Source organism: Carlito syrichta, unplaced genomic scaffold (genome assembly GCF_000164805.1).
Source record: "Carlito syrichta isolate Samal-C Ts95f unplaced genomic scaffold, Tarsius_syrichta-2.0.1 Scaffold305295, whole genome shotgun sequence".
NCBI classification, from domain to species: Eukaryota; Metazoa; Chordata; class Mammalia; order Primates; family Tarsiidae; genus Carlito; species Carlito syrichta.
Genome location: NW_007249391.1, coordinates 74,723 through 95,017, shown reverse-complemented (window position 1 = coordinate 95,017; position 20,295 = coordinate 74,723). Strand labels below are relative to the sequence as shown.

Below are 20,295 nucleotides of genomic sequence, written 5' to 3'. Positions count from 1 at the left end.
TACTGAGTTAAGTAAAGTAAAAGCTTCTCACTCAAAGAATGGCCCCAGAATGGCAGCACCTGCTCAGGAGCCTGCTGGAAATGTAAACTCTCAGCTCATCCATCCCCTGAGTCAGCAGCTCCCTTCCTATGAGCCTCCCTGGCAATTCTTAGCAAAACTAAGAGGCACTGGTCCAGAGAGCTGTGCATCTCAAATTCCGGAAAACACCGGGTCTTTTTAAATTTCCAATTAATTATAGGCTACTGTCAAATATAAAAATGAATATTACAAAAATAAAAGTGACACAAAGAAACATGAACAAAATATCAATTCAAAATCTATAAAGTATAAAGTCAGAAGTCACAAAATCAACTTCAATAAATGCCATTAAACAACACAGAAATAAGAGAACATAACTACAAAAAAATGGACATATTGTTCTTTGAAAGTGTGCACACAGGCACTTAATACAGAGAATCACCACTACACTTGCAACTTTTTTGTTTTGTTTTGTTTTTTGTTTAGAGACAGAGTCTCATTCTGTCGCCCAGGCTGGAGTGCAATGCAGTGGCATGGTCATAGCTCACACAGCTGTGACCTCCCGGACTCAAGAAATCCTCCCACCTCAGCTTCCCCAAATGCTGAGATTACAGGCATAAGCCACCATGCTCGGCCTACACCTGTACCTTTTTGCCAAACAAGCAAAAGTTTGTGTGAAACAGCAGTTCTCCATATTAAACACCTGTAGGCACACTTTGAAAGCACATTGTTTATGTTACTATCTAACGTTTTCGATGTAACAATTAAGCTTGCTACTTGCTTGTCACTTTACCCAATCTGGAATGGATGAATGACAGTGTGCTTTGCAGGGATAATATATCTAAACTATTTCTAAATATTGCTTAATAGCACTCAAAGTAGAGAAAGGAGGCTCACTGAGTTATGTTGATTGAAATGGAGGAAGAGATTTTAAAGCAATCACAGCAAGTTCAAGGTATTTTTTTTTAAAAACTGCTATCCAAAGGGAAGTAGATAGTGTTCTATCTTTAAAATTTATCATTACTCTTATATCAGTAGCCATTTCAAGTAGTTTATACTGGAAGATTATAGCTAAATATAAATTATCTTCCAATGAAAGACAATGATTCCAGACTTTATGTATCTTTGGATAACAGTTTTCAAACTAACCTTAAAACATGGTACACTGCAATGCAGTCCTACAGCTTGTGATGAGTACACAGCTCAAACTCATCATGTAAGTTAGATAAAATCGAGACTGGTCTATACCCTGTTCAACAAAAAAGAGTTCACATGATTGGGTCTTTAGCAATGTCGAGGTATTGCTATAAAATTCTCTAAATGCTTACTCTCAGTTTTTGTATTGATCTTGCAATAGACTAGTAATAAACAGTTCATATCAGTACTGCTCTGCAGACATTTGATTAGCACCACTTTAGATATTCCAGCAGAATAAAAGATCAAGATTTCAATCTTCATCTTTCTCAGAAGCCTTTTAACTTCCAGTTTTTTAAGATATATTCTGGATAAGTGGGTTTGTCGGATGTGGGGTCACAGATAAGCAAGTCATAGTCAACTCCTATCAAATGATAAGTAGCATTAATTTAAGACATAGAAATATGTTTATAATTTCACTCTCTATGATTGCTGTACAGTTCACCCAGATATAGATTCATCTCCTTTGGGGAAACAGGGAAAGCCCTCTCCATATGTGAGGTGTATGCTGATGTTTCCACTGGTTAACATAAATCAAATAATTTTTACTTCACGGACGAAAGAAATTATACATATCCAAGATGGTAAATAATATTAAAATACTAAGAACTTTTCCATTGAAATCAGGAGAACAAGCCAGGCTCGGTGACTCAGCCTGTAATCCCAGCAATTTGGGAGGCCAAGGGAAGTGAACTGCCCGAGTTCCCGGGTCCAAGACCAGCCTGAACCACTTGGTGAGACCTCGTCTCTACAATAAATCAAAAATTATCCGGGCATGGTAGCACACACCTGTAGTTCCGGTTACTTGGAAGGCTAAGGTGGAAGGATCGCCTGAACCCAGCAGGTCGATGCTGGGATGGCCATGAGCGTGCCACTGCACTCCAACCTGGGCGATAGAGTGAGACTCCTACTCAAAAAAAGAAAAAAATCAGAATAAGCTTCCATAATACCACCTAAAAGACAAGCAACACATGTTAAAGACATTACTAAAACTGCTTATTATCATCCTTATGGCAGTCTTGAGATGTTAACATTTGCTAGTTCTTTGAGCTGAACATGGTTAGGGTTATGCCATGCACACACCTGCCCAGTTTGCTTCCTCCCGCAGTGCAGTCCTGTGTTATCCTACCTGACTGCCACCTTGCAAATCCCACCTCTGGGTTCTTACTGTGATGGCCTCTGCTCAGGCCCTCATTAGCCATCAAGTGGATTCGTGTTCTAGGCTCTGAACCAGTCTCTTCCTTTTCAGCTCCCTCTGATACATCTTTTGTAAAACCAGAACTATCTTTCCAAAATTTAACATGAATCACTTTCATGTTTGAAACGTTCATTAGACTGCCAAAACTCTCCTATAAAATCCCAATTCCTCCAGTTTGGATAAAAAGTCCTGCATATCTGCAATCTTCTTCTCTGTGATTATCTCAAGGATACCCCTGAAGCCAAAGTACTTAGCAATCACCCTTCACCCAACTACCACTTCCTGGCTTTCCTCTGTTTCTATGTTCTCCTGTTCTGTTGTAGCAAGTGTTATAGCTCACCAGGAACAGGAACAAACAGAGTGTTGCCACGCTCAGAACAGGCACTGGAGACCGAGTGGAGAATTGAGAGCATTTATTCAGGAGTCTCAGGCGGAGTAATCGCCCCAAAAACCTGAACCCCAATCCTCAGTTACAGGCTGCTTTTATATACGTTCAGTGAACCTTATTGTGAATTTTCGGGTGTAACAGGACTGGGGCTGTATTAGCAGCCCCGGACTTTTGTCATTGATGGTTTTATAATTTTAAACTGAGGATCATGAGCAGGTACTTTCACAGCAAACATCACAGTAAACATGTTGACATGGGTGTAGCAAAGTATGCTTACAGAAGCAGAAGTGGCGGTTAGGGCAGCTGCTCATTTGAGATAGAGCTCGTAGGGTCTGGCTTCTTGATTAACTCTTGCTTTCCTGTCTCAGTACTTTGAAGGGATACTGTGTGAATCTGGACAGGTGAGTTCTCCCTGAATTTATATCTTAACATGCAGTGAATGCTCAGGTATGTGCACTGTTTGTACAGGAAAATGTTGAGGAAGGCAAAGTCAGTCTCTACAAGTCTGTGGTTTCCAACAGCTGCAAGGAGATGTCTTGTTACTCAGGTTTTCCCTTCCCAGAAGATTATCCAAACTATGTGCCAAATTCTCAGTTTCTGGAATATCTCAAAATGTATGCAAATCATTTCAACTTTCTGAAATGCATTCAATTCAAGGTAAGACACAAAACATCAGTTAGTAGCCAGAAAACTTTTCCTACCTATTTTCTGTTACCTCTCTACAGTCCAGCCCTGAGATACTGAACCAGCAAAACTAATGACACCCTGCTAGATTCCTTTTCTCCTGGTGTTCTTCCTCTACCCCAAGTAAATCTGGAAGTGGGATGGGTACCTTGTATAAAGACTCACAAGCATCAAATCTTAGTTTGCAATTCTTACATGCAAGTCTACTAAGGGACTTAAAAATATCAAGCCACATTTTCAGCTTGGGCCAAATGCACATGGGGAAAGGGACACTGAGAACTCCTACCAGCCTCTCGGGTCTTTCTTTCCAACTATCTCTTCAGAGGAATGGGCATGTGCAATGGCCCATATACAAGAGAGCCTCGCTGTGTAAAGGAAATCCTTTCCCGATATTCTTGGGAATAAATTGGGCTTCTCCTAGGCCCCCTTCCTTTTCCATTTCAGAGATTGGATACAGGAGGAAGGCAAAGAACAGGGGCAAATGAACATGTCCTTTGTCCCCTCTTTTTTCTTTTTTTGCTCCCTTTCTAGGAAACACATGAAAATCTTCTCCTACCTCTCTCCCCTATCAGAGTTGCGGAAGATGATGATTTCATACGGAATTATGCACAGAAAGCAACACGAATGGAGATGTCAACCAAAACAAGGGGCAAGTAAGACTCACAGTCCCATCTTAAGAGTCCTTCTAAACAGATTTCCAAGGAATAGTTCATCCCACTTCTTTATTTTTCAAAGGACACAGCAAAAATAAAGCATGATCATTGTGAATGGCTATAACCCACAGAAATATTTTTTAAAAACACACCAGAATTTCTCAGTCTGAAGCATTTCCTTTACTACATGCTGCCCAAGACCATTTTAAGACAATTTTTTAAAAAGCTATGTATTCACAAAAGTTTCAAAAAGTACACACAAGCAGCTGTCTCTAAGAGGTGTATTGTGGTTGGCTTTTGTTTTTATTTCTCCCTATGCATTCCAAAATTTGAATGGTGAACATTTATTATTTGTATTATTAAAATAAATTTTTGAGATAAATAATTGCATAAATTTTATTTTGAAAGGTTTAAAATTAACTGGAAGTTTGTTTTTAGAAAAAATAGAGTTACTAATGCAAATGTAGAAATCCAACAAGCACTTCAAATACAAACCAAACAATGAACTCACTAAGAAGGACTCAAGAAGCCTATCACTGGAAAGGAAAGAAAGGCAGCAAAGTTTCTTGGTTAGTGAATAATTTATGCTTTCAAATTTGACTTATATTAGGTTGATTGTACATATATTTATCAAATCAAAATCTAGTACTGGACAGGTGCAGTGGTGTGCTCTTCTAATCCCAGCTACTTGGCAGGCTGAGATGAGAGGATAACTTGAAGCCAGGAGTTTAAGACCAGCCTGGGCAACATAACTTGACCCTATCTCCACTCCAACCCCCCCAAAAAAAAGACAAATAAGAAGGAAAAGACTATTTGAAATGTGGTGAACCACTCCCAACAAATTCAAACCATATGGTTAGACTTTATAATACCTCTCTAGTTCTGGAAAACTTCAGTAACATATTTTACAAAACCTCACAAGCTAAGACACTTGGGATCAGCTCATGTTTTCAAATGTGTAGTATCCACATCTCTACTAAATGAACCAATGTTAAAGAGACAGCCCTGTGAGAAATAAGGTTGCATAATGGAAAGAATAATGAGAAAGACATCAGAAATCTAGGTTATATCCTGGTTCTATCACTTGCTGTGAACAGTTGAGCAAATGACTTCAAACCTTTGGATGTCAACACTTCTGTTAGGTACCCCTCCAAGCTTAGGATACTTCCATCCATTAAATCATGACTAGCCTGATCATCTGATTAGGGTTCTAGGGTTATGCTTATTAATTACGTTTAGTCTGTGTTCTACAATTGTTGAAATATCAACTAGTACATCAACCAGTAAGTCCTTAATGAAAACGAGACAACTGATAATCCTGTCTGTGACTCTTTTTTTCAGACCAGAGTCTGCAGTGTAACAAAATGCCCAGATTTTGCTGTCTCTGGCCAATGGAAGATGGTCACTCTCCAGGAGGGGAAGCAAGAATCTGCCATCTTTGACACTGTCATGGTCTGTACTGGTTTTCTTACTGACCCTTATCTACCACTGGATTCCTTCCCAGGTACAGCATTTTCTCCAACTAACCTTAAGTTTCTTCATGGGAGCCATCTTGATCTAGGAGTGAATTTCTATGGTTGTTCCATTAAATAATTCATTGTGAAGTAACAAGAGTTGTTTTCTAACTAGCCCTCTGTAGCCAGTTTTTAGTTTTCATTTGTTCCAAACAATTTGTGAGTAGAGAAGAGCAAAATGAATAACTTAGGAAGCAATTTTATGCTTCACTGAGCTTCAGAGTCCCTCCTTAAGTGACTGGCAGCATCCAGAATGTGCTCCAGGACATGGGATGCTTAGAAACATTGCTAGCTTCAGTAACAGCTGCACATTGCCCAAAATGAGCTTAGGGACTGCAAAGGTCAACTGTGAATAAAAGGAGAAAATAATTCAATTTTTTTCCATTTATCTGTTTTATATGAGTAACAGCAATTAGCTAGATCAGAGGCTTATGGTACTGGGTCAATAGAAAGCAGGGAGATTAGTCTTGGGAGGCAAGTTAAGTCATCTTTGGGTCTCAGTTTCTTTATCTGGCCTTTGCAACCATGATTCATGTTCATCTATGCTAACTTTTAAATGGATTTCAATTCAATATAATAGACAATGCAGTGGTTTGGTTTATTTCATCTTCAGTGAGTATTCAAAAAGTTAAAACATGAAGAAATTTTTCTCTGTCATCTAGAGATGGCCAGGAGTAATCCCAAGGTCTGCCAATAGATGCACGTGCCTTCGATTGTCCTGAATCTGCCCCTAAGGTCACTCAAATCAGGTCCAATTAGGATAAAGCATATCCTGAAAACTGTCATAGAATGGAATCATTAAATTGGAAAGAACCACGTTTAGTCTTCTTCCCAATGCAGGAAATAACTCTCCAACAACTCTGAGGGACTTGATGACCTCTGCTGGCACACATTCAGTGGCAGACTCTTATCTTCACACAAGACAACCCAAACCCTTTGTCAGTTGTTGGCTGCAGAGCAAAGCCCTGAGCTGCCATCCACTCTAAACTCCAAGGAAGAAGTGCTTGGTCACTCCAAGAATCCAGAAAGTTCCTTGGCATAGGGAGTAAACTGTACTCACTCAGCACTTACAGTATATCACTAGGTGCTAAGAATATAGAGGTAGATAAGAAAACATGTAGCCTGTACTGGAGGAATGAAAAGAGTTTTATGGAGTCCAGTGAGGAAATCACTGTATACATATGATGTGGAGTGATATCAATCCTCATCTTACAGTAAACTCACATACTTCCCATGGACCTGCATCTGTCTCCCAGAAGTTAGACAAGTCATGTCAGATTAAGATAAAGGAAACCCTGAAAGCAACTGAGTCAATGACTCAGTTTGCATAGATGAGCGTGAGACCCAGGATGCATGAACTGCCCAGTTTATAATCTTGATCTCCCACTTAATCTTTCTAAGCCTCTGTCTTTTCACCCACAAATTGAGGAACTTGAATCACTTTGCTCAATGGGATGCATCACAAATCAAGCAAGAAGAGTTCTTCAAAATTTCTTAAAATCTGTCATACCAGCCGCTAACAATTTGAAATCCCTGGCTAAATAAATTTTAAGAAGTCTCTGAACTCTAAAATTCTGTGATTTTAGACTTGAAAAGGAGTTCTCCCAACCACTCCATCTTCCTCCTCGTCTTGCAATAGACTTGTTTAGTCTGCACACACTAGGAGTATGTGGATGGGTGCTGTCACAAAAATTCAAATTCATCTAAGTTATACAAAAATATGTCGCAAGCTCTAGAAGCAATTCTAAAGGAGGTGTCTCTAAAAGTCTTAGTAAAATAATAGGTATCACTGGATAAATGTATAATTTCCCAAGATGACTAATTTTTTTTCATTCAGGAACATACATTCTGGTCTTTAGTGTTTATTAACACAGTCACATTCACCTAATGGAAGTTCATTCTTTGTCCTCCTGTGAAATAAGAGGGGAAAGTATACATCTAATAAGAGACATAGCCACAGAGTGTCATTTTTGTCCATTTGTGACCCAAAGCAGCCTAATCAAAAGAAAATCTAAAATAACACCAGATCCAGAGATAATGTGTGATTCTCCTTAAGCCTTTCCATCTCTCTCTCTTCCCTCTCTTTTCTTCTCTCTTTTTTCTGTTCTATCCTGGGTTCCCATGCTGAGTTAATATCTGAATTTGGTTGCATCCTTACTACATTCTAAATATTTTGAATTGTGGCTAGGTTTTTACTAAGACTCATGTTCAATTTCTGTTGATTCAAGGCGAGCTAAAGTGCCATCAGACCTTGGCAAGGCCACACTCTATTCTGCAAATCTAGAAGTCTCAGCACTTTGTCTAGAGAAAAACAAGTTCCTTGCTTAGTTCCTAGTACTTGTGCACCATGGCCTTGAGGGTATTTTCAAACACTCTCCATTCATGTTTGATGTTTCAGTGAAATTTGGCATCACTGCCTGCGATGTGCTATCTAGTTAGCACAGTAGATTGAATCCTGGTGTAACTAACATAATCCCTTTTCTCTGGGTCAACTCCGGCCAACTCAGCAAACCCAGTCTGAGTTTCAGTCAGGCACCAAGGTAAACCTGTCAGTGAACTTCCCCAGCTCATATCAATCTTTGTGAATGGAGACAATATTTCATTTATCTCATTCTCTCCACGTCATCTAGCACCATGGCACACACATAGCAGATGGCCAAAAAGTTGCTGAATAGCGTCACTGACTCACAATTCCCTTAAACTTCTTTGTTTTTTGCTCCTTGAGTGTGAGAAGCTTGTACTAAATAGGATATTATTGTTCCATTGACTTCTATCAACCTTTAAAATGTTAGTGACTTTTTATACAGTTGCTAAATATGTCTTCATGCCACAATATTTCAGCTTAGTAGTTAATCATCTGGTAAGTAAAACTGGAAGTCTATCTAGGGAGATGGAGTAATTACCCCATTCAATAAATAATTACCTGCTAATGTCTTATAAAATCATGTATTAATATTTCAGATTTCCTCAAACTTGAGAATGCTAGTAGAAACAACTTAAATCATCTGTCAAAAGGATGTCATCAACTGAAACATTTAATGTTTCATTCCCTGATACTGTAAATTCTCTATTTGACTTCTCTTTTTTTCTACAGGTATAAGTGCCTTTAAAGGCCAGTACTTTCATAGCCGACAAATAAGCATCCAGATATATTTAAGGACAAGAGAGTCCTGGTGGTTGGAATGGGAAATTCTGCCAGAGACATTGCTGTGGAGACCAGCCATCAGGCAAAAAAGGTAGTTAGGATGGTGCCTCAAACAAATGGTATTTGACAACATGATAAATGTTAAAAAACAGAAATGCCTACCACACACACAACAGATTGTCAAAACATTTCTTTTTTATTGAATATTCATAAATTTTAATATGAATTCCAATTGTTATCTTTCCTCCAAATCCAACTTCTCTGTCGTCTTTTCTTTCATCTTCCCAGTCATCCAACTAGATCTGCATGATATATTTTCTTTACTCAGCTCCATAAATTCTGCCAGTTTTTATTTTCTCTTATCTGCCTCTTTCTTTCCTATTACTTGCCACCACCTTCAGGAGGTTCACACCACCTCACACCAAAGCTACTGCATTGTCCTCAAAATAAAAATTGTAGAAAAATTCATATTTATTAGGGTTACTGTGACAAGCACTGCACCTAAGGCTTTTTACTGCATAACTTCAACCAATCATCAAAACAACCAACTGAGCCGGGCTCGGTGGCTCAGCCTGTAATCCCAGCACTTTGGGAGGCTGAAGTGAATGGATTGCCTGAGCCTGCGGGTTCGAGACCTGCCTGGGCAACTTGGCGAGACCTCATTCTACAATAAAATCAAAAATTAGCCGGGCATGGTAGAGCACGCCTGTAGTTCCAGCTTCTTGGAATGCTGAGGTGGAAGGATCACAGGAGCCCAGCAGATCGAGCCTGTGGTGGCCGGGAGCGTGCCACTGCACTCCAGTCTGGGTGACAGAGTGAGACTCCAACTCAAAAAAACAAAACAAAACAAAACAAAACCAACTGACTGGGTGTGATGTAATCCTAGCACTTTGGGAGGCCAAGGAAGGAGGATTGCTTGAGCCCAGGAGTTCAAAACCAGTCTAGGCAACATAGCGAGATCTCATCTCCACAAATAAAATTTTTTAAATTAACTGAGTATGGTGGTGCATGCCTGTAGTCCCAGCTACTCAGGAGGCTGAGATGGAAGGACCGCCTGAGGCCAGGAGGTCGAGGCTATGGTGAGCTGTGATTACGCTACTGCACTGCAGCCTGAACAACAGAGTGAAGTCTCAATTCAAAACACAACAACAACAACAACTGAAGTAGGTCCTATTAGTATTCCTGATTGTAGATAAGGAACCAAGGCTTAGAGAGGTTACAGAAACTGCCTAAAGTCACACCACTAGCAGCAGGTACAGCCAAACCTCAAACCCATGTCTCTTTGACTCAGATCCCATGCTCCTAACTGTCCTCTTCTACCTCCTGCCTCCAGGCTTTTCAGGATTTTGACTCCACCCTGAATCCCTTGTACCCCTGCCCATATCCATCCACCCACTCATGACAAGTCATCCAGACCCCAACCTCCAACAAACAATTCCTTGGACAAACCTGCTCTCATTATGACACTCTCATGATGAGAAACCTCTAATAACTTCCCTTACCTGAAAAATAAATAAATAAACTGCAAATGTAACAGCTCTGCACCATAGCATTATCTGTAATCTTGCTCAAATCTGCCATTTTAATGTTTACCCCCCTACTATTTCCTGCATGCCAAGTAGGTGCCCCACAGCTATTTCCTGTGCCAGTGTCTGTCACCGCTTTGCTCACCCTGTTTTTCTCACTCTGCAGAACCCTTTTCTTTCCTGCTACAATCTACTTCCACATTCCCAGATATCTCACCCCACACAAAGTGATCTCTCCCTATTCTGTATGTATGTACTATTGCATGTTGCACTCCTCAGTTGGCACATTTTAATTTTCAGTACCACTAATTACATTTTATACTATGTATCTTCTTTCCAACTATGCTATAAAATCACTGAAAGCCAGTCAGCTAACTAACATGTATTCATTGTTGGCTTTTGAAGTGCTGAATATTGTGTCAGGCACCGAATATATACAACCACAAAACAAGATCCCCACTGTCATGGAGCAAATAGTTGTGGGAAAAACAGCTAGCAAATAAGTGAATGTAAATAATTAAACCAATAGTTGAAAGAGTGAAAATAGCTTTGGGAAAAAAAAGATTAGGGACATGTAACTTTGATATTTCCTTCTGGAATTTTGAAAAAAAAAACTTGATTGAGTCATCTATTTATAAATTGATTAATTGATTTGAAGAAACCTAGCAATTTGGTGGCATCATCGAAGAGAAAGGAGGTCCTGAAACAAATAATAACAGACTCACACACTATGACCACCACATGTGGGTAAAACAGTCGTATTTTCATCTCTCTAATCACTTGGGAAATTTTTCAGTCAGAAAATGTGCTTTAGCACACATCTTGCCATGTATATATCAAGAAGGCCATGTATATATCCCCATGACTTAGAACATGACTTATATCTACCCAAAGGTCAGGTCCAATTTTGCATCATGACACAGAGAGACAGGTCAGTGCAAATATCTCATGTCAGAACAACTAATGTGTCTGTAGTTCTGGCCGTCACATTTTCAGCATTTTATATCCTGCTCCACTGCATCATAAGGCCAAACAAAATCTGTAACAGATCGGGCATGATGGCTCATAACTGTAATCCCAGCATTTCGGGAGTCCAAGGCAAGAGAACTGCTTGAATCCAGGAGTTCAAGACCAACCTGGGCAACATAGTGAGACCTTATCTCTACAAAAAAACCAAAAATTAGGCTGGCGTGGTGTGCGCCTGTAGTCCCCACTACTTGGAAGACTGAGGCGGGAGACTGAGGCAGAAGAATTGCTTAAGCCCAGAAGGTTGAGGCTGCAGTGAGCCGAGATCACTCCAACCTGGATGACAGAATGAGACCTCATTTTATATATATGGCACTGACACTGGGGCAGTGGCCACCATATCCCAGTTTTGTGGGGGAAAACAATGTGTTAAATCAGTTGTGTCACATCAGAAAAGCAACAGGCTAATTAATTTTCTTTTTTAAAAAAACTGTTGTACAGGAAGCTTCTTATTGTGTAACTTAGTGAATTCAGACAGGTGGTAAACTCAAACAGCCAGACCATGTTTTTTTTTTAAAAAATCCACTAAAGCAAATTGTAGGTTTTTTGGTTACTTTGTTTTGTTTTTTGAGTCCAGGTCTCACTCTGTCACCCAGCATGGATTGCAGTGGCATGACAACCACGGCTCACAGCAGCCTCAACCTCCTTAGGCTCAAGCGATCCTTCCCCCTCAACATCCTGAGTACCTGAGACTACAGGCACACGCCACCACGACCTGCTATTCACGTTGATTTTTGCAGAGATGAGCTCTCACTACGTTGCCCACGAACTCCTGGGCTCAGGCAATCCTCTGGTCTAGGCCTCCCAAAGTACTGGGATTACAGGCATGAGCCACAAGTTTTCAGTTTTACTGTCAGTTAAACCCATGGTTTGTGCTGAAGCCCTTTGTAGATGCCTCCCACTTGGAGCCATGCCCTGTTCTGTTCCCTACAATTCTAGTTACTATACAAAGTAACAAATGCTTGTTCATTGTCTTCTTGCAGGAGACTTTAAGCTCCTACCGCCATAGTATCTCAAGTCTGGAAGATAAATGTTTAGTAATGTGTTCTAAAGCATTTTAATACTCTGGATACTCAAACCATCATCTCAAAAGAATAACTTTAAAACAAGAGTTAGAATGAAAGCTATCTTGTCAGGGATGTATTCTGAGAGTGGCAGACTTTTCAGTGACTCTCAGTTCGTGACACTTCTAGAATTTCCAACAGGACCAGCTCTGTTCACTGTGTCAAACTGAGAGATCTTTCTGATTGCTTCCAAGTGTTCCCCAGCACCACTGGAGGGGCATGCGTGATCAGCAGAGTCTTTGACTCAGGGTACCCATGGGACATGGTGTTCATGACACGATTTCACAACATGTTCAGAAATTTCCTCCCAACTCCAACTGTGACTTGGTTGATGGCGAGAAAGATGAACAACTGGTTTGATTATGCAAATTACAGCATAGCACCAGAAGACAGGTGAATATAATGTGTCTGCCAAGGGCTATTAGGAAGAAGGTGCCTTGATCTTTTCAGTGACATATACAAACCAGACACTAACACAGCGACATGGTTCACTGTGAAAGAACACTTGATACAAAGGTACTTGAGTCATAGCTAACTGTTCTTAAGTGCTTTAAGTAAAATTATGTCCCGCGCCTTTGGGAGGCTGAGGTGAGTGGATTGCCTGAGCCCGCGGGTTCGAGACCCGCCTGGGCAGCGAGACCTCATCTCTACAATAAATCAAAAAATCAGCCGGGCGTGGTAGCGCATGCCTATAATTCTGGCTACTCGGAAGGCTGAGGCGGAAGGATCGCCGGAGCCCAGCAGGCGAGGCTGCGGTGGCCGGGAGCGGCCACTGCACTCCAGTCTGGGCGACAGAGTGAGACTCCAACTCAAAAAAAAAAAAAAAAAAAACCAAAATTATGTAATCTACCCTGTCAACAACCCTTTAAGGTAAGTATTATGATAATCATCCTTCTATTATGAGGAAACTGAGGCTTAGTAAACTTCAGTCACTTGTCCAAGCTCATTGGGAGTAAGAGAGTTTTATGACCTGGACAACTTACTTGAACCTCAGTTATAGCAAACAAAAGAGAATGATTTGTCTATGACCTTGTTGACAAAAGCAACATGCTTCATTGTGTGGGAAAAACGGAACGCCACAGTTGCCCTTCTCCATCTCTCTAATGGCAGTGTCCTTGTCAAGACAACCTTGACCTCAGTCTGTCCTTTCAGTTGTAACTGTGACTTATCCCATTAACAAGAGCCAAAAGTGTCATCTCTTAATTCATTAAGTTTATATACAGTGAAAATCTATTATGAGGTGGCATTGCAGCCTGGAGACTCACCTGCGCTCCCTCCAGATCTCACTCTGGTCCAGGAGGGATTGGCTGGCATCCTAGTCCCCATAGAGCGACATGAACTTGTGCTTTCTTCTTGATCCTCTCTTTATTGTCTCCCTTTTTCCTTCCTTGTGTTTTATCTATACTCTTTTGACTCCTCCCTCCAGGCCTCTCAAGGCTTTGACTCTTTCCAGCAGAGCTTCTGCTACCATAATTTTATCTAGCCTGGATGGTGGCTTATGAATCTAAGGAATTCGGTTTAATCCCATAAAGCTTAAAACACGTGGAAGGAGTCCAATGAATTAAAGTCCTTTCTCTCTCAGATTTCTTTCTTCCTTTACCATTTCCAAAGTTTTTTGCGTATATACTATTTCATATGCTCTTTGTCCTGCCCAGCAAACTGAGGATGGCAAGTATTAACATCCTTATTTTATAGATGAACAGGAAAAAGCCCATAGAGACTAAGGGACTTTATGACTCATCTAAGTTCTGTTAAGTATGGACATCTGAATAAGAAACCACTCTTCCCATCTCCTGCTCCAGGGTTGTGTCCACTTTCCCACATGATCTCTCCCTGCACATTTACCACAGCCCAAAATGACTCAACTCGCAAACTGTCTTGTGATCTCAATAGTATAGCCAGAAAAAGCTGGTTCTGTGCTTGTTCCTTCAAACACATGCATGTTTTTCCTATACAACTACCTCCCAGAAAGAGGGACTAGACAGAGCTGTCAGCAGTTCTCACCAGATGGAGAAGTCCCTGGTTTTCCTGGTAGCCCCTCCGTGTTCAGCTTTCTCCAGCTTGACAGGGACGGTTGAATGCTGAAGATCATCAAGAGAAACAGAACTAGAGGAAGCCCTGGCCTCTGCCCATGCTTTCAAATTCTCGTAAATGGCACACATATTTTAAATCCTTCTTGAACATTCATGAACTTCTTCCACAGAAGTAACTTACCCCAAGACTCGCAGTTTTTGTCCACCAGTTAGAGGGCCCTGGAATGAAGACAGGAAAGTGAGGAGGAGGGAGGAATGGTCATACTGTTTACCACCAGATCTCAACCTTGTTCATGCTTTTGTTTAGGATTCAGCTGAAAGAGTTTGTGCTAAATGACGAGCTCCCAGGCCGTATCATCACTGGGAAAGTGTCCATCAGGTCAAACATAAAGGAGGTGAAGGAGTACACTGTCATATTTAAAAACACTCCAAAGGAGGAGTCCATTGATATCATTATCTTCGCCACTGGATACACCTTTGCTTTCCCCTTCCTGGATGAGTCTGTAGTGAAAGTTGAGGATGGCCAGGCCTCGCCGTACAAGTATGTCTTCCCCGCCCATCTGCAGAAGCCAACCCTGGCTGTCATTGGCCTCATCAAAGCCTTGGCCTCCATGATACCCAAAGGAGAAACACAAGCTTGATGAGCTGCTCGAGTCCTGAAAGGTGCGTGTATGAGAAATGGTGCGGCGTGCGCTTTTGGTTTGCCATGTGATTTCTGGATACTGGAAATTTTGAGACTTAGTTCCCACTTAAAACAACAGAGCCCATTCTGTTGTTCACTGAATTATGCTATCATAATGATACCATTACCAGCATAAATGATAAATCAGAGGTCAAAAATATAAGCTGTGCCTACCTGATTTTTTTTTTCTTTTCTTTTTCTTTTTTTTTAATATAGAGTCTCGTGTTGTTCAGGCTAGGGTGCAGTGGCTATTCACAAATTCATTCATGGCATACTGCAGCCTCAAACTCCTGGCCTCAAGCAATCCTCCCTGCCTCAGTCTCCCAAGTAGCTGGAACTACAGGTGTGCGCCACTGTGCCCTACAACCTGTTATTTTGACTAAGACAAAATAACAGTTAACAGTTCTGCCAGTTGACTGAATCAGCTGGTTCAATTAAAATTCAAGCAATGGAATGACAAAATTCAGTCAAACCAGTTGTGAGGTTCTGAGGCACCAAACAACCAGGGAGATGACCAGACGTTTATCTTTTCAGCTGATGGCACTATTGCCAAGAGCATACCACCAGTCAGCTCAGGCCACTCAAGTTTTGCCAGAAGAATAGATGAGTAGCTGGGTGATAGAAATGAAAGGAAAGCAGTAGCAAAGTGTCTTTATCCATAAGTAAACAGCTAGACCTAAAGTTTAATTGCTTTTTTTGTTGTTTTTTATCTTATACGTGTGAATAAGTTACCACCACCAAGTGTCATGATAGAGGAAGTTATTGTAAGGAAAGAAAACAAGCACAGTGGGTAAGTTAACCACTTATATATCCTTCTTGAATTATGACTGAAGTTGATAAAACCATAGCAGAGAGTTAAGAGTCACATTGACAGACAACCCCTTTGGGTCCCCTCCCACTGTGGGAACTTTTCTGTCCTCTCAATAAATCCTGCTTCCTCACTAAAAAAAAAGAAGAAGGAGGAGGAGGAGGAGGAGGAAAAAAAGAGTCACATTGAAGAAAGAAGCATCCAAGACTTAGAGAAAAATACTAGGAGAGCCTATTTAAGAAGAGAGGAAAGAAAGGAAGACTGAGAAGTCTGAATGTCCCCAGAATCATTGCTTTGTAGCTGACTGGGGCACAGCCCAATGCTCGTGAGTTCTTTGACTCGCTACTAAAAAGAATTTCAGAGCAGCCAATATAGTTTTAAAACAGAATTTATTAGAGAGAGAGAGAAAGAGAGAAACATGCTAAGGCATGTGTGGGCATCTTGAAGAAAGACTGTGCTTTTGCTTTCATTCTTTGGAAAGTTGGAATTTTAACAAGGAAAAGCCAACATATGAAGTTTGGGAATAAATATGGATGAGAGAAATGATAGATAACATGTACCTTAAGTGCAGCAATTTTAAAACATTTCTTTTTCCTGCCACAGAACCTTTTTTAAAAGTGTAAATGTATATCAAAGTTCAAAACAATGAAGCAGGCAAAACAGTAAAGTGGATAAAACCAGAAATGTGTTGGCTGGACTGGGAGCGAGAGTGGAAGGCCAAGACCCTTCTCCACAAGCCACCTGCTTTGCATTGTCCCTGTCCCAGAGCAGGAGCCACAGAGCAGAATGGAAGCCTGTCCTATAGAGAAAGGGTTAGCTTGATCTAGCGACACCATAATCACCATGCTAAAGAGAATGGGCTTCAGATATCTGCTCCTGAGAGTTTACCTTCTCTCCACCTAAAGGGTGGCTTTCTCCCAAACAGGAGCACAGACATTTAGTGATTATTATGTTAAACCATGAAGGTGGGCTGGTTACCATTTCTATACCTTGAAGGACTTTTCTTTGATGAATTGAGGGTGTGGGGTGGATTGACAAGTCCACATTCCAGGCCACAGGGTAGTCAATAATGATGTGATAAGGAAAAACGTCTGAACGCTTCCTCTATTCTAAAACTGCTTATAAGAAACTTATCTATGCCTAACCTACACTGAATACCCTGCCTCAACTTCTGACCATGGTTATCTCACATCACAGGGGCTTTGCATTCCAAACCAAGGGCCATATAATAGATCCTCATCTGCCAAGTACACTGTTCCATACCTTCTCCATAATCAGCAGGCAAACATTTGGGGTTATCCACTCTGACACCGGATGTGTCTGCTCATTTATCCATCCAACACATCTTTATTAGCATGATTGTTTTTATTCAGATTGCTGCTTTTGCTTCTTATTTTTAAATGGCTGGGGAGGGGAGAAGATTTTGTGAGATGTGAAAGTCATATGTAATTTAAATCACATTGGCCATAAGTAAAGTTGGACTAGAACACAGCCACACTCATTCATGTGCATAATGCCAATGGCATGTCATGGTACAAGAGCAAAGGTGAGTAACTGAGATGGAAACTGTAATGCTGCCCTCAGCACCTAAGACATTAACCATCTGTCCTTCAGAGTACGTTTGCTAACCATTTCTCTATAGAAGAGGCTTGCATGCTGCTCTGCTCTGTGGCTCCTGCTCCAGGGCAGGGACAATGCAAAGCAGATGGTTTGTGGAGAAGGGTCTTGGCCCTCCACTCTCGCTCCCAGTCCAACCAACACACTTCTGATTTTATCCACTTTACTGTTTTACCTGCTTAGTTGTTTTGGGCTTTGATATACATTTCCACTTTAAAAAAGGTTCTGTGGCAGGGAAAAAAAATGTTTTAAAAGCGCTGCATTTAAGGACTGTGTCATCTGTCATTTCTGTCATTCATATACATTCCCAAACTTCACATGTTGACCTTTCCTTCTTAAAGTTCCAAATTCCAAAACAATGAAAGCATTTTAGATGTTTCTCAACCTGGGATATGACCTGATCTCCAGTATGGAACTCCAGCATAAGAGACAGTCAGCTAGAATTACTATACAATGTAAAGCCTTCCTGTTACACAGGTCAGTCAACCAGTTTCAGGCCTAACACCAGCATCACAGGGAATTTCACCCTATGGATTTTTTGTGGCTTTTCACATTATACAAATCCAATAATAACTGGATTTTAGAAATATCTTTAAATTGCAGAACATATTTTATTCTAGAAATTGCTAATCATTTCACAAAAGAACTAAAGAAATACTAGGTGTATCATGAGCATTCGGAGCACCAATTAAAAGCCGGATGTATAAAATATCTTCTTAAGGGGCTCATTTTGTTATGGTAACAAAACACTCAGCTGCTCTCCCTTGATACCAATGAATCAAAAGGGCATGGAACTGGTAGGAAGAAGTTTATTTCTGAACTTGAATCCAGGGAACAGAGCCAGACTCGAGGTCTTTCTAAAATGATACTACCCTTCGGGTTTCGCAGTTCACTTTTATAGTCTAGAGTTGTCAGTACCTATAAATTAGCCTTGTGACCAGCAGAGCATTGTATACAACTTAAGTTTATATTTATAGTACAGGAAGTTTAAAAGGCCTGAGACATCATGCATTACAAAAGTTATACAAATCACAAGACTTGCAATTACACTGATGCAAAATAATGCAAATCACAAATCTTACAAACGTTCAAACCCATGACTGCTAAGAAAGGGAGTAAATAGGGATTTACATCTTTGGAGCAGGCTGCAAGGAATTCCCTGAAGCTACTTACTGGAAGTTCATAGACTCTCAATAATATGTTCAGGAATGTGCAGGAGCAGTTGAACCCTTGCCATGCCCTTCTCTAGGGGTTGTGGCAATATGGACAGACATTAGCGGGTCTCTGTATCAATCTTTTATTTGAGAAATAGCTTGAGACCATAGGGTAGCTCTGGGCACAGAGGGGAAAACCCAGAAACCATTCCAAATGTTGCAGCAGCATTTGTTTGTTTTGGGTACTTTGTCCTAAAATTATCCTTATTTTATTTTGTTGTTGTTCCTTTCCCCCCTCCCAATCTTTCTCTCATTAAGGTTTGACTTACACTACTGCAAGGCTTTACAATCAGATTATGTCATATACATAGATGAACTCCTGACATATATCAACACAAAACCCAACCTGTTCTCCATGCTACTGACGGATCCACGCCTGGCTCTGACCATCTTCTTTGGCCTGTGCTCACCATACCAATTCCACCTGATTGGTCCAGGGAAATGGGAAGGAGCCAGAAAAGCCATCATGACTCAGTGGGACTGAACATTCAAGGTCACCAAAACTTGAGTTGTCCAAGAATCCCCATCTCCCTTTGCAAGTGTATTTAAACTCTTCAACTTTCTGACTTTGCTGGTGGCTATTTTCCTGATTTTCCTATAAGTAAGTGATTTGATAAATGGCAGATGTAGAGAGTGGATTTTCAATGTCCTGATGCCTCTATTTCAGCAGCAATGCCTTCACAGCTGTAAGCCATATCCAGACAGTGAAGGCCACCCCTCCCTTCCCTGGCTGCCCCATTTTCATAGGTCTTAACTAAAACCTCCTGTTTCACAAAGGTTGGGCTGAACTAAAATGGTTCTCTTACAGAACTGGCTGATTAAAAAGAAAAAGAAAAAAGAAACCTAGAAACTGATTGTTTCAAGTGGTCTTTTGTTCTCTTTTTAAGGGTTGGGGAAAGAAAGAAGAGAGAGTCTATGAATAAAGCTCATAAAAGGATAAGGCATTCAGCAAGTCAGTCTGAGAGTTTCCAAAGGAATATATCTGCCTGCTCATCCCCTGGGATCACACCCTATTTAAAAAAGCTAGTACTCCAGCAAGCATGCCAAAGACCCAAATGAGATCTACTTCATAGAAAACAACTAGCCCCCTGGACTGTGAGAACTGGCCTCCCACAGCCAAGGGGAGAAGATCGCCTGCAGGGACCCACCTTCATAACACTGCTAGAGGCAAATGGAGTGCCGCCTCTTAAAAGGTCAACCAGAACCAATCAGACTCCATTGGAATACACTAGAAAATAACACAGCCAAGAATCTTTTCAGAAAGAGAAAATAGGGAGGAAAAAAGGAAAGAAAAAGAGCAGCAAAAGCTAACCCCGTGTCAAAAGCAGTTTGTGACCGAACTAGACCCATCCCATCTCACGATCGCATCCAATGACGATGTAACCTGGCCAGGAGAGGTTGGCCTTCACTTTGCCTCATTGGTGTGCTTGGTTGGCAAGTTCACCCCACAGAGAGGGCCACAGGTTGAATGTGAGGGGATTCAGGAACTAGGGAGTCAGACAGGAGTGAGCTCTGTAGGTAAGCAGAGGGC

At 40.9% G+C, this 20,295-nt stretch overlaps 1 pseudogene across 1 annotated transcript in view; it reads left to right on the top strand.

Moving 5' to 3' along the window:
• LOC103263844 overlaps positions 1–19,365 on the top strand; it is a 32,839-nt pseudogene extending 13,474 nt beyond the window's left edge. Inside the window, exons 3-10 of the transcript XR_002482167.1 lie at positions 3,267–3,455; positions 5,477–5,639; positions 8,744–8,888; positions 12,356–12,363; positions 12,615–12,803; positions 14,751–15,106; positions 15,843–15,915; positions 19,023–19,365. The product of XR_002482167.1 is annotated as a dimethylaniline monooxygenase [N-oxide-forming] 1-like (transcript). The remainder of the gene's footprint in view (positions 1–3,266; positions 3,456–5,476; positions 5,640–8,743; positions 8,889–12,355; positions 12,364–12,614; positions 12,804–14,750; positions 15,107–15,842; positions 15,916–19,022) is intronic.
• The last annotated feature ends 930 nt before the right edge of the window (positions 19,366–20,295 follow it).